This window comes from Mobula birostris, chromosome 19 (genome assembly GCF_030028105.1).
Source record: "Mobula birostris isolate sMobBir1 chromosome 19, sMobBir1.hap1, whole genome shotgun sequence".
NCBI classification, from domain to species: Eukaryota; Metazoa; Chordata; class Chondrichthyes; order Myliobatiformes; family Myliobatidae; genus Mobula; species Mobula birostris.
In genome coordinates this window covers 69076497-69090972 of record NC_092388.1, presented here as the reverse complement: position 1 = coordinate 69090972, position 14476 = coordinate 69076497, and the positions used below count along the sequence as shown (strand labels likewise).

At 45.2% G+C, this 14476-nt stretch overlaps 1 protein-coding gene across 1 annotated transcript in view; it reads left to right on the top strand.

The window, feature by feature from the left end:
• The first annotated feature begins 1711 nt into the window (after positions 1-1711).
• The window catches only part of trak1a (trafficking protein, kinesin binding 1a), a 261339-nt gene continuing 248574 nt past the window's right edge, over positions 1712-14476 (top strand). Inside the window, exon 1 of the mRNA XM_072283783.1 lies at positions 1712-1890. The gene's annotated coding sequence lies outside the window, so the exon portion shown is untranslated. The remainder of the gene's footprint in view (positions 1891-14476) is intronic.

The following is a 14476-nucleotide window of genomic DNA, read 5'->3' as shown; positions in this document are numbered from 1 at the left end:
TTAACAGCAGCCTGACATCAGTATTGCTATTTTCCAGGTGACCCACGGGAACTCTATCTCTGTTCTGTTTGGAGGGAAGTGGGGGTGAGAGCAAAGTGTGGAAAATGGAGGGGATGCAGATGAGGGGTCATTAACTACAATGGGGGTGATGCCCAGTTTCCTGAAAAATATCTTGGAATGGAAGGTCACATCTCAATAATACATGTGGTGCTGAGAGAGCGAGCCTGTGGTAGGTCGAAGTGTTGGGATGAACAGCTTTTTTTGATGGACTACACCATGGTCTCTTTGGGGCTTTGCTGTTGCTTGCATGGTGGGGCTGATGCTGTTGTTGAGGCAGGTGGGAGTGGGACGATTGATGCTTTGCTGCTGCTTGTGTGAGGGAGGAGGGAGGTGAGGGGCTTTCGGGAACTAGTGTTTTTACAGTCATTCATTCTTTGGGGGTTTTATTCTGTTTTGCGGATGTCTGTGAAAGGTAAGAATTTCAGGTTGTTCATTTTCTGATATTAAATGGAAGCATTGAACCATTGAGAGAAGGTAATAGTATCCTTACACATTGTACCATAGGAAGGTTGCTGTGGGCTTCAGTGAGTTAGTACTGTCAGTGGTCAGTTTGGTGAATGGCTAGTTTGTGGTCTGACTTCCTCATCATGTGACATTTCTTCAGAATCAGGTTTATTGTCACCGGCAAGTGTCGTGAAATTTCTTAACTTAGCAGCAGCAGCAGTTCAATACAATACATAATCTAGCAGAGAAAAAAATAATAAAAAATAAAATAAAAATAATAATAAAGAAGTAAATCAATTACATATATTGAATAGATTAAAAAACAGAAATGTTGTATATTAAAAAAGTGAGGTAGTGTCCAAAGGTTCAATGTCCATTTAGGAATCGGATGGCAGAGGGGAAGAAGCTGTTCCTGAATTGCTGAGTGTGTGCCTTCAGGCTTCTGTACCTCCTACCTGGTGGTAACAATGAGAAAAGGGCATGCTCTGGGTGCTGGATTGCTTAATAATAGATGCTACCTTTCTGAGACACTGCTCCCTGAAGATGTCCTTAAAGACATCCCTTCTTCATTCAATTCTTGATACCCTGCAGGTGGACATTCTCCATGAGTATTGATTTCCTCTGTCTCAGTATCCTGACACAAAAGACACAACAACTCTGATTAGCATTTATTTCCCAGCTGCATATAAAACATCTCAAACAATCCAACACTGGAACTGATAGAACTTCACAGTAGGCCAAGAGTGGTGCGGACTAGTACTGTACATCCAAACCACCAGCTCTTTCCACTATTGTAACGGCTCTGGGTTTACACACACGCTTGCCTGGGGACTCCATTTCAAAGGGGAACACGTGCAAATTTGATGTTCTGTGCATCAGACCGTTCCGCCAAACGTCCTTCCTGATCCACAGTAACGAACAAAAGCGTACAGAAGTTGTACAAGAGTGCCGGTGGGGGTGGGGGGAATACGAGAGGCTGGAGAGTGGGCTGTGTGTGACAGCTCCCTCCCCATCCCCCAGCTGGTGACGTAACCCCAGTGCAGTCCACGCCTTTGACAGGGAACTGGATCCTAGTAACAGCAGCATGGAGAAGAGAAGCCGGGACTGGTGTCCGTTCGTGGTGTAGCCGGCTGTGTGCGAGTGACGGAGCGGGGAGTGGAAAGGAGGGATGAGCCGGCGGCTTTCACATCCTCTTCCCGGGCACTGATGCTGTGAACCGGGTGCTGGGAGCTGGCGGCCGCTGGAAAGGAGCCAAAACAGGCACGGAGTCGAGTTGTCGGGAGGAACTGGGCGCCGGCGAAAGCGGGCGCTTCAAATCGAGTGGTGGGAAGGTCGAGAAGGACAACGGAGCGGGCTGAAGCGTTCCGCCGATCGGCCAGCCACGCAGTAAGTGCTGAGGGGGTTTCATCCGCCCGTGTGGCCTGGGGGGATTGTGTTCACGGTGCCGGCGGCGAACAATGGTCAGCAGAGGCAAAACAACAAAGTCGGTGAACTAGAGAGCCGGTTGTGTTTTTGCATAATGTTTATTTAAGCAGGGGCATTATTAGAACAAACCCGGCGCTACATGGGTGCAGGAGCACGGAGACTCCCGGGGAAGGTGCTTAACGTTATGCTCTGTCAAAGGCGATATGAGCCGGTTCGGATAGGTTTGCACAATGGGGGCTCAATATTTCCCCTTTACGCGGAAGTGAGTTCTAGATTACTTGCTGGGCTGTTCCCTAGAGGCTGGCTGCCCGTTACTAATTATACAGGGGCTGGGTAGGTGGTAACTGAACACCGAGCGAGGCATGTGCAGCTTTGCACAGTCCATATTCGGTTATGGCTGATGCTGATACTGCCTCCGGAGTGCGGGTCCTGAAATTTATTGGGGCCATTTTAGGATTAACCAGATCTCACCAGTGGTTATTCTCCTAGATGTTCAACCTCCCCGACGAACCTTTGACATTTGTTCTTCTTGTACCTCTGTTTAATGGCGCTTCCAAAAAGTAGGAACTGTTAATTTTCTGTCGGACTCTGGAGTTGAATTGACCCATGCAGACAAGTCCAGACCTTTCAGTTGGTTTCACACTGAGCTTTACCAGTCCGCTACAAGGGGCCTGTAACAGGGTAGGGGCGGTGGCGGAAAGACAAAAGTCCGCACGGTCGTGTGCAGAAAGGAGGTCCAGGAAGGGATGAGATGCAAACTTTAGGCTCTCATTGTGGTCTTGATAACCTGCCTGGAACTGGTTTTATACGCTAAAGACAGAACAGGATTTCGTTACCGTAAGCTGTAGCCGTCAGCAGCTGTATCTCAACCCTTCATTATTTTCAGATTTACCCCCCTTCCCCATATTGTCCTTTCCTGCACCTCCTCTGTATTCTTCAGTTTAGGCTTTTACCATACCCAAATCCATTCCTGGTTGTCCCAATTCATCTCCCCTCCCCACAAACTTCTTCCTCAAAATTGATTGACCAAGTGTTTCGGCATCGGCCCTGATACCTCCTCGGGTAGCACCATTAATGTCCTTTGTGAAAAAATGTTACTTCATTTCGTAGGCACCTTATTGCTTTGTTCAGGACATCTTCTAAGTGGGTATTTGTTGATGATAATCACACTTGAGTATGAGAGACGCTTTGCCTTTTTTGTAAGTGGATTCTTTTCTTCACCCAAGTAAATACTTAAACACCTAAAGGAAAAATATCCAAAAATGAAGAAATTGTATATTTAAATCGCTTCTATGTATTAAAAAGTTTGTACTAGACCTCATAATAGTGAGAATGTAAGAACAGATGTTAGCAGAGGCTTTACATTTTTCTAAGATTTAATCACTTGTGGGTGTGTCTGGTGATGCTGGTATTTATTGTCCATTCCTGATTGACACCAGTTCAGGTTTCAGTGACATTAGGTGGAAGGGGCTCAGTGAATGGGGGTGATTTTTGACAGAAGTCTTGGAGCTTCAGGGTTTCACATTCAGACTTCAGAAGTTCCCCCTCCCTCCCGTTTCAGCTATTACTTGATTTCTTTCTGGGTCAGATTCAAACTCACATCTTGTGATATTGATCCATAGGTTGGCTGTGCTTGCAGTAATCTCATTCAGCATAGTGTTATCCAGTGTAGAATGGGCCCCACTCCTCACCATCGTTCCACTCAGCATTGTTATCCAGTGTAGAATGGGCCTTTACTCCCCACCACCGTTCCACTCAGCATTGTTATCCAGTTCCTCACCATCGTCCCACTCAGCATTGTTATCCAGTGTAGAATGGGTCCCTCTCCTCACCATCGTCTCACTCAGCAATGTTATCCAGAGTAGAATGGGCCCCTGTCCTCACCATCGTCCCACTCAGCATTGTTATCCAGTGTAGAATGGGCCTTTACTCCCCACCACCGTTCCACTCAGCATTGTTATCCAGTTCCTCACCATCGTCCCACTCAGCATTGTTATCCAGTGTAGAATGGGTCCCTCTCCTCACCATCGTCTCAGTCAGCAATGTTATCCAGGGTAGAATGGGCCCCTGTCCTCACCATCGTCCCACTCAGCATTGTTATCCAGTGTAGAATGGGCCCCTCTCCTCACCATCGTCCCACTCAGCATTGTGTTGTCCGGTGTAGAATGGGCCCCTCTCCTCACCATCGTCCCACTCAGCATTGTGTTGTCCGGTGTAGAATGGGCCCCTCTCCCCACCATCGTCCCACTCAGCATTGTGTTGTCCGGTGCACAATGGGCCCCTCTCCCCACCATCGTCCCACTCAGCATTGTGTTGTCCGGTGCACAATGGGCCCCTCTCCTCACCATCGTCCCACTCAGCATTGTGTTGTCCGGTGTAGAATGGGCCCCTCTCCCCACCATCATCCCACTCAGCATTGTGTTGTCCGGTGCACAATGGGCCCCTCTCCTCACCATCGTCCCACTCAGCATTGTGTTGTCCGGTGCACAATGGGCCCTCCTCCCCACCCTGGACACCAAGATAGTATCACACTTAGCGCTACGCTGTTTCAGCTCGGGGCACTGCCTGTAAAGAGTTGGTACATTCTCTCCATAACCACGTGTGTTTCCTCTGTGTGCTCTGGTTTCTTCCCACAGTCCAAAAGCATACCAGTTAGTAGGTTAATTGGTCATTGTAAATTATCCTGTGGTGGGTTTCTGGGTGGTATGGCTTGTTGAGCAGAATGGTTCATGCCATGCTATATTTCAAAATAAATGAATGTCCGTGCCAACCTACACCAATCGCATTTGCCTGTGATAGGATCACACCCTTTTAGGCCTTGGCTATTAAAATGCCTGTCTAACCTCTCATCCGATTACACCACCTCCTTTGGCACAGTAATGCGATCCAAATATCAGCCATGCTATCTTAATAAAAATGCCCCTAAATCCACTTTAAAACTCCTTCCTCTCACCTTAAACCTTTACACTCTTGTTTTGATATAGCTATGGAAAATATTCTGACTATCTCCCCTATCCCCCTCATAATTTCATATGCTTCCGTCATCCTCCTTCACTCCAGTCAAAACAAGCCCAGCTGATTCAACATCTCCACATAAAGTCCTCCAATCCCAGCAACATCCTGATGAATTTCCTCTGCACTCATTCCTCAGAAACACGGCCTTCATACAATGTAGTGACTGTAACTGCACACGCAGTATTCCAGATCCGTTACAATGTGACGTCCCGATTCTTACATTCTACCCAACCTATTAAGGCAAGCATTGCAAGTAGGCTGAAGGGGAGTGCAGTATTGCACAGAGGGGAGGGTAGGCTGATGGTGAGCACTCTATTGCATAGAGGAGAGGTCAATAGGCTGATGAGCATGAAATGCTTTTTCTGAGCATTGAATGGACTCTCCCAACTTGAGCTGACACACAGTTGGTGAGAACCTAAGAGTGAATGCCAGCATGCAAAATTATAGTGGGTAAAATGTTAGGACAAGATGCAGTACGAGGAATTGAAAAGGTTTCACTCTCAAACCGTATAAGTTGATATATTGACGACATGTCACAGAGGTTTTGTGTGACTAACTGAAAAAAAACAGCTTCTCTATCCAGTTTGATGAGTCAACAGATTTCACTGGTAGAGGTTGCAGGTTTGCGTGATGGATTTGGAGAAGCCTGGGTTGGTAACTGGAGTGCTATTGATGGAGTGATGCCAGTGATGGAGGGAATGAATGTGTGAGATGGCAGGTGGAGGGCCTGCTTTATCCTGGATGCTGTTGAGCTTTGAGTTGCTGGAGCTACAGTTGTTCCAGAAAGTAGAGAGTTGGGCTGATGGAACAGTAATGGGCTGGGTTGATCAGACCCAAATAATTTGAGTGTCCAGGAGATGTGGTAATAAGCATACAAGCACAACAAAGTAACTTGAACCTAATTTATACAAAATACTAGTAGTAAGTCACTAAGATTTCCACACAGATTTTAGGGCTCTCGATTCTTGGTCACCACTTGATTGTTGCTGTTGTCAAGGAACCCCAAATTCCAACTCACTCGTGAAACCACCCCTGGGTCCCAGGCACCGATCGGGATTTGCAGCTCTGGGCTGATGTCCAACAAACCAAGAAAAGACACTCCAATAAATGAGATTGACGAGCTTCGAAGAAGCATGAGACAGACAAACTTTCATCTTTTGTTTTTATGCCATTAACTCGGCCTGGTTTATTTCATTCAAACAACAAGTATCCATACCTTCATAGATCAATTAGATGATTTAATGGTGACTCTTCATCTATTAGTCCACCAATGGTTTGGATATAACGTTGTTTGGACTTAGAAAAAAACATTAAAATTATACAGCATGTTTGCGATAAGCCTGAATCCAAGAAAGAATCCATCAACCTCCCTCTCAATGTGACCAACAGAGATTTAGTCATTAACAGACATCCTAATGTTAATCGTGTATGAGTCTAAGAAAGAATTATTCAACCCATCTCTCAAAATGACCAGTGGACATTTATTCACTAACAGGTATTCTACAGACATTAACAGTGTTCAATATGTACAAACATTTCTCACTAACACACACGCTAAAGGTTCAGAAAGAGTTAGTTGTCACTTTGAACTGTTCAGATAGTCATTCAATGTTTACAAAATTTAATTTAACACGTTAAACCCCTTGAAGATCTGGCAGGTGAAAGACACATAGAGTTCTTCCCTCTGCTTAAATGAAGAATATATATTAATATCTCTTAGATGGTTAAAAATAATATCACGATTATTAAAATTGAGAAATTATACAGATCAAATGATTAACCTCAACATTCACATTAAAGTATGTCCCTGTTCCTCAGGGGCGAACACCATTTTGTTGACAATTCAAACAGAATGAGTAAGATTTACAAACACTACATTGTGATCAGGGATGCAGGAATCAAATTACAAGTAACTTGGCACTCGTTTCACAGAAATATATGAGACCAGTCACTCTAGGCTTGCACCATTCCCTCAGATTTATAGGCCCCCAATTAGCACCTATCACATAATGTACATCTTTTACCAAAACAATAATATTTTCACAAATTGCAAAATTATCATCAGCTTGTCGGTTCTCAATAGAAGTCCGACATCCAACAAACCACAGGACAAGCATTAAAACAAAACGAAGAAATGTTCTGGCAGGAACCTTTAAAAACAAAGGTGGAGAGATAGTTAGAAGTGTTTTCAATTTGCCCTTGTATATATGTGTGTGTCACACACACACACACACACACACACACACACACAGGGTCTGACCTTGTACCATCAGCCAGTGTGTAGTTCCTTGTCAGTCAGCTATAATCTCATCCTTCACTGGAGGGGAAGATGGGTATGTCACAGACACTTTACCCTCATTGCAAATCTGAATCAACTCTCTGTCAGTACATTCAGTTGTGCCATCAGGAACAATAGGAATACAGTGTCTTGTCATTAACAAAAATGGAGTACCTCCTTTCAAGGGGCAGTTCACCAGCACCTTTACTTCCTGAGAAAACAAAAGAAACTTGGCATGTCCCCTAAAACCCTCACTAATTTTTATAGATGCACCGTAGAAAGCATTCTTCTAGGGTGCATCACAACCTGGTATGCAAGTTGTCCTGTCCAAAACCGAAAGAAGCTGCAGAAGATCGTGAACACGGCGCAGCACATCACACAAACCAATCTTCCATCCTTGGACTCACTTTACACCACACGCTGTCGGAGCAGTGCTGCCAGGATAATCAAGGATACGACCCACCCAGCCAACACACTTTTCGTCCCTTTTCCCTCTGGGAGAAGGCTCAGGAGCTTGAAGACTTGTACGGCCAGATTTGGGAACAGCTTCTTTCCAACTGTGATAAGACTGCTGAACGGATCTTGACCCGGATCTGGGCCGTACCCTCCAAATATCCAGACCTGCCTCTTGGTTTTTTTGCACTACCTTATTTCCCATTTTTCTATTTTCTATTTATGATTTATAATTTAAATTTTTAATATTTACTAATTTAACTATTTTTAATATTTATAATATTTAATATTTGTAATCCAGGGAGTGTGAAGCGCAGAATCAAATATGACTGTGATGATTGTACATTCTAGTACCAATTGTTTGGCGACTATAAAGTTCTTGAAATACAAAGCTCAGGGAAGGATACGTAACCATCCAGATAACATAGAACATAGATAGAACATAGAATAGTACAGCACAGTGCAGGCCCTTCAGCCCACAATGTTATGCCAACCTTCAAACCCTGCCTCCCATATAAACCCCCACCTTAAATTCCTCCATATACCTGTCTAGTAGTCTCTTAAACTTCACTAGTGTATCTGCTTCCACCACTGACTCAGGCAGTGCATTCCACGCACCAACCACTCTCTGAGTAAAAAACCTTCCTCTAATATCCCCCTTGAACTTCCCATCCCTTACCTTAAAGCCATGTCCTCTTGTATTGAGCAGTGGTGCCCTGGGAAAGAGGCGCTGGCTATCCACTCTATCTATTCCTCTTATTATCTTGTACACCTCTATCATGTCTCCTCTCATCCTCCTTCTCTCCAAGAGTAAAGCCCTAGCTCCCTTAATCTCTGATCATAATCCATACTTTCTAAACCAGGCAGCATCCTGGTAAATCTCCTCTGTACCCTTTCCAATGCTTCCACATCCTTCTTATAGTGAGGTGACCAGAATTGGACACAGTACTCCAAGTGTGGCCTAACCAGAGTTTTATAGAGCTGCATCATTACATCGCGACTCTTAAACTATCCCTCGACTTAAGAAAGCTTATGGGGTGTTAGCTTTCATAACTACCCTATCCACCTGTGAGGCAACTTTCAGGGATCTGTGGACATATACCCCGAGATCCCTCTGCTCCTCCACACTACCAAGTATCCTGCCATTTACTTTGTACTCTGCCTTGGAGTTTTTCCTTCCAAATTGTACCACCTCACACTTCTCCAGGTTGAACTCCATCTGCCACTTCTTAGCCCACTTCTGCATCCTATCAATGTCTCTCTGCAATCTTTGACAATCCTCTGCACTATCTACAACACCACCAACCTTTGTGTCATCTGCAAACTTGCCAACCCACCCTTTCTACCCCCACATCCAGGTCGTTAATAAAAATCATGAAAAGTAGAGGTCCCAGAACAGATCCTTGTGGGACACCACTAGTCACAATCCTCCAATCTGAATGTACTCCCTCCATCACCACCCTCTGCCTTCTGCAGGCAAGCCAATTCCGAATCCACCTAGCCAGACTTCCCTGGATCCCATGCCTTCTGACTTTCTGAATAAGCCTACCGTGTGGAACCTTGTCAAATGCCTTACTAAAATCCATGTAGATCACATCCACTGCACTACCCTCATCTAGGATCCCTCATAAGGATTTGGTAGGAGTAAAAAATGAATTTACTGTTTTAATAGGCCATTCATTTTTTAAAAAATTAGACAACTAGCCTGAGAATAATAGAGAAGATGGAAGACTCAGTGTACATCATTAGAGACAGCCCACCCTTGTGCCCTGGAACCTGAAAATTATCGGATTGAATTTCAAGGGGATCCCATATGTAGAAGACGTTGTTCTAATCCCTAAACGGTACCATCCTGATTAGCTTTAACAGTAGGGGTTGCCATCAAAATACCAGAATAAGTGTCCACCATAGTGGAACTGGAAAAGGACGGACATAATCTATTTGCCGAATCTGAGCAGGAGCACACTCTTGTTGAATGTCAGCCAAGGGTCCTTTTAAAAGTTGTCTGTCCTTAGTTTCTAAACATAGCTCACAATTCCCTACTGCTGAATGAGCTACACCAGTGGGAAGGAATAATCCCCACAGCCTGTACCACTCCACAGTACCCTGTATCCCCAAATGACCAGAAGACTTATGGGCCCACTGAATAGCGGTATTTAACGCTGGGGGCCGGATGTCAACATGTCAACACGAGCAAGTGTGTCAGCAATGTTGTTGAATCGCGTCGTCGGCGAATCATCTTTCAAATGGGGGTCGACAAGGTATCATAGTGATTGGCTCTAAATGTTCCTCCATAACTCCGCTTCCTATAAGGGACGTCCCATTACAGTACAAGACCGCCGGTTCCATTGGGGGAAACCAGACCATTAGCAACAGCTGAAAAATCAGACCAAATATGGGCTTCTTCAGTTTCACGTATCAGGAGAGTACGCACTGCTACAAGCTGTGCATATTGACTCACCTTCCTTATCAGAATTTGTTGGGTGAAAGGGTTAAAGGCAGGAGCCTTCCAAGAACGATGACCATTCTTCCATATGGGAGAGCCGTTGGTGATCCAGGTGTGCTGCTGCTGAGTGGGAGTTAGTAAATCAAAGGGAAAGTCCCACGCAACTGGTGAGACTTCAGCTGGAGTAGCTTCAGGAGTGGATGATGTAGCCTGAGAGGACTCAGCCAGTTCATGTATTTTAATGATTTTGATGCTCATTCAGAAATATACCACTTCCACGACAATTAAATTCTGTTGTGCATGCCCTACCTTATGTGTGTGTGTGTCAGAGAGACCCCATCCCACTCTGGGAAGGTCAGGGTGGAGGGAGAAGAGAGAATCTCTTGTCTGTGCTTCAGTCTCTATTAAAGCTCAGCTGTCAAGAGTTGTTTCTCAAACACAGTGTATCTGGTGGTAGAATCGGGAAGCTTTCAGGACCAGAAATCCAGAGGGATGTTCCTTCCTCCATACTTCTGTCACAGGCTCCTGACACCCTCATCATCTTCAGTAGAACGTTGCAGTGCAAAAGGGAGGCTTCCTTGATGAGGAGTCAGGGGTAAGGCCATGGCGATAGCCTCCTTTGCAGCCTCAAAAGCTCATTGTTGCTCGGGCTCCATACAAAACTCAATTTATTTCTTGTCGCAAACACGAGGAAGTCTGCAGATGCTGGAAATCCAAAGCAACGCAAACAAGATGCTGGTGGAACTCAGCAGGCCGGGCAGCATCTACCGAAAAGAGTCAACAGACTGAAGTCCTGGAGGAGGGTTCAACTGGAAATGTCGACTGTTGACTCTTTTCGATAGATGCTGCCCGGCCTGCTGAGTTCCGCCAGCATCTTGTTTGTGTTGCTCTATTTCTTGTCACCGTGTACAAGGGTTGGAGGAGCATAGTCAAATGGAGTATATAGTCTTGCCAGTATTCCAAAAGGCCAACAAAACATTGGGCTTCTTGTTTTGTCCTGGGGGTGCTACGTCCAGGATCTTATTTCTGACCTTTTTAGAAATTATCCTTTTGCCCTAAGTCCATTGTATTCTGAGTAAATGGAGAGTCATAGCTGGTCCCTGTACTTTACTGGGGTTAGTTTCCCATCCCCTCAATTGCATGTGATCGATGAAAGTATTAAGGGCTTCAGAGGATCCCTGCAATAGCACATCACCTGTACAGTGAGCTGTAGAGTAGTGCTGGGAGAGGACACCTTCACACAAATCCTGTACCACCACAAGTAGCACTATGTACTGTACAGATCCCTGTGGAAGCTGTGTGAAGGTGTACTGAAGGCCATTCCATGTGAAAACAAACGGATGCTGGGACTGCTCAGCAACAGGGATGCAGAGGAAAGGATCAGCCAAATCAGTAACAGCATAAGAACTGTCAGTGTCACTAGAAATGTCTTCAGGCAAGGTCACAATGTCTGGAACAGCTGTGGCCACTGGAGGGGAAGATCAATTTAATTGGCAATAATCAGTGGTCGTTTGCCATGAACCATCAGGTTTCCGAACTGGCCAAACAAGACTGTTATTATAAGGTGATGAAGTTAGACGAAGTACCCCCAGGTTTAGGAGGAACTAGACTGTCTCATCGATTTCCTTGTGCCCTCAGGAGATGATATTGCTTAGCAACTACTATATGCGATGGAAAGGGTATAAAGACAGGTTCCTATTTTGACTTTTCAACCAGAATAGACATCTTCCTAATACCAAATGCAAATTTACCAAAGGACATTGTGATAGAAATTCCCATTAACAAGTAAATTCCCACAATGTTTTCAGGTATCTGGGAGATGAGCATGGAGTCACACCGAGGAAGACCCCTGCCTTGAATGAAAGGGACCTTTGTTTGTATACCATCCATAACCCATCCTCCATATCCCAGAATATACACTTGCTCCCTTGTGTATAGATCCAGATTCGTACGTAATAGGTAACGTCAGCCCCAGTGCCCACCAGGGCAATTCACCGTTACTTATAACCATGTGATTACCAACGGGTAACAGGGCTCCCTCTGGGACGGCAGAAATATGAGTTTCCCAGAGACCTCGCCATATCCCTAGTCTGAGTAACCTACCATCCAGGTTCAGTTCGCCAAAGTCCGCATACAACAGGGGAAAGTCCTGCTCTGGGATTGACATTGCATTCCAGTGTAAGGGTCAGAAGGGCGACTGGTCCTCTTGCCTGGGCTATTGAATGCAACCCACCTGGGTTACAGTGCTTTCAGTATAACACAAAAAACACCAGTTTGTATACTGTCAGTTTTCTCCTTGCCTAGCCCTGCCTTCAGCAGGGACAGAAACATTTCCTTTCTGCTCAGATGGCACGAGGGGACCTTTGATACCGACTGTTGAGGGAAAGTTGTTGGCTACTTTGGAGCATTCCTCGTTCTATTCATCGTGTGCTCAGATTACCCCTGCTGCTGCTGGAATTTTAAAGCAGCCTTAACCTGCACCTGTTCCTGATCTACATCCAAGTGGTGCTGAATAAACTCTGCAACAGTCTGACCCTCAGATGACCCGAACAGGGCCAGCAAGGTGTCTCTCTGCGGTCAGGGTCCCCATTCTATCAATTGGGAACGGGGATGGGCTTGGGCTCGGTAAATATATTGATGTTATAAATGGCAAATTGTGTTGCCTTTTCATGGAGGCATGAAGTAGCCTCTAAGGGGGTTTTCCAGGGACCAGGAGACTCATGCCAATTCAAAGGAGTAGGATAGCAAGCACAGACAGCTTGTATGACTACTGCTGAGAGGAGCATTCAAGCACTCCCTGTGTATGACCACTGCTTACAAGGAGCGTTCAAGCACAGCCAGCTTAGACTATAAGATATAGGAGCAGAAGTAGGCCATTCAGCCCATCAAGTCTGCTCTGCCATTCAATCATGGCTGAGCCAATATTTCCAGTCATTCCCAGTCCCCTGCTTTCTCCCCATACCCTTTGATGCCCTGGCTAATCAAGAACCTATCTATCTCTGCCTTAAATGCACCCAATGACTTGGTCTCCACAGCCGCTCGTGGCAACAAATTCCACAGATTTACCACCCTCTGACTAAAGTAATTTCTCTGCATCTCAGTTCTAAATGGACGTCCTTCAATCCTGAAGTCATACCCTTTTGTCCTAGATTCCCCTACCATGGGAAATAACTTTGCCATATCTAATCTGTTCAGGCCTTTTAACATTTGGAATGTTTCTTTGAGATTCCCCCCCCCCACCCCACCCATTCTCCTGAACTCCAGGGAATACAGCCCAAGGGCTGCCAGACGTTCCTCATATGGTAACCCTTTCATTCCTGGAATCATTCTTGTGAATCTTCTCTGAACCCCCTCTAATGTCGGTATATCCTTTCTAAAATAAGGAACCCAAAACTGCACACAATACTCCAAGTGTGGTCTCACGAATGCCTTATAGAGCCTCAACATCACATCTCTGCTCTCATATTCTGTACCTCTAGAAATGAATGCCAACAGTGCATTTGCCTTCTTCACAATTGACTCAATCTGGCAGTCAACCTTTAGGGTATTCTGCTTAAGGGCTCCCAGGTCCCTCTGCATCTCTGCATTTTGAATTCTCTCCCCATCTAAATAATAGTCTGCCTGTTTATTTCTTCCACCAAAGTGCATGACCATACACTTTCCAACATTGTATTTCATTTGCCACTTCTTTGTCCATCCCCCTAAACTATCTAAGTTTCTCTGCAGGCTCTCTGTTTCCTCAACACTACCTGCTCCTCCACCTATCTTTGTATCATTGGCAAATTTAGTCACAAATCCATTAATACCGTAGTCCAAGTTATTGACATACATCGTAAAAAGCAGCGGTCCCAACACTGATCCCTGTGGAACTCCACTGGTAACTGGTAGCCAGCCAGAAAAGGATCCCTTTATTCCAACTCTTGGTTTTCTGCCGATCAGCCAATGCTCCACCCATTCTCGTAACTCCCTTGCAATTACATGGAATCTGTCTTGCTAAGCGGCCTTATGTGTGGCACCTTGTCAAAGGCCTTCTGAAAATCCAAGTACACCGTGTCTACTGCATCTCCTTTGTCTACCCTGCTTGTAATTTCCTCAAAAAATTGCAGTAGGTTAGTCAGGAAAGATTTTCCTTTCAGGAAACCATGCTGGATTTGGCCTATCTTGTCATGTGCCTCCAGGTACTTCGTAATCTCATCCCTAACAATTGACTCCAACAACTTCCCAACCACTGATGTCAGGCTAACAGGTCTATAGTTTCCTTTCTGCTGCCTCCCACCCTTCTTAAATAGCGAAGTAACATTTACAATTTTCCAATCATCCGGTACAATGCCAGAATCCATCGATTCTTGAAAGGT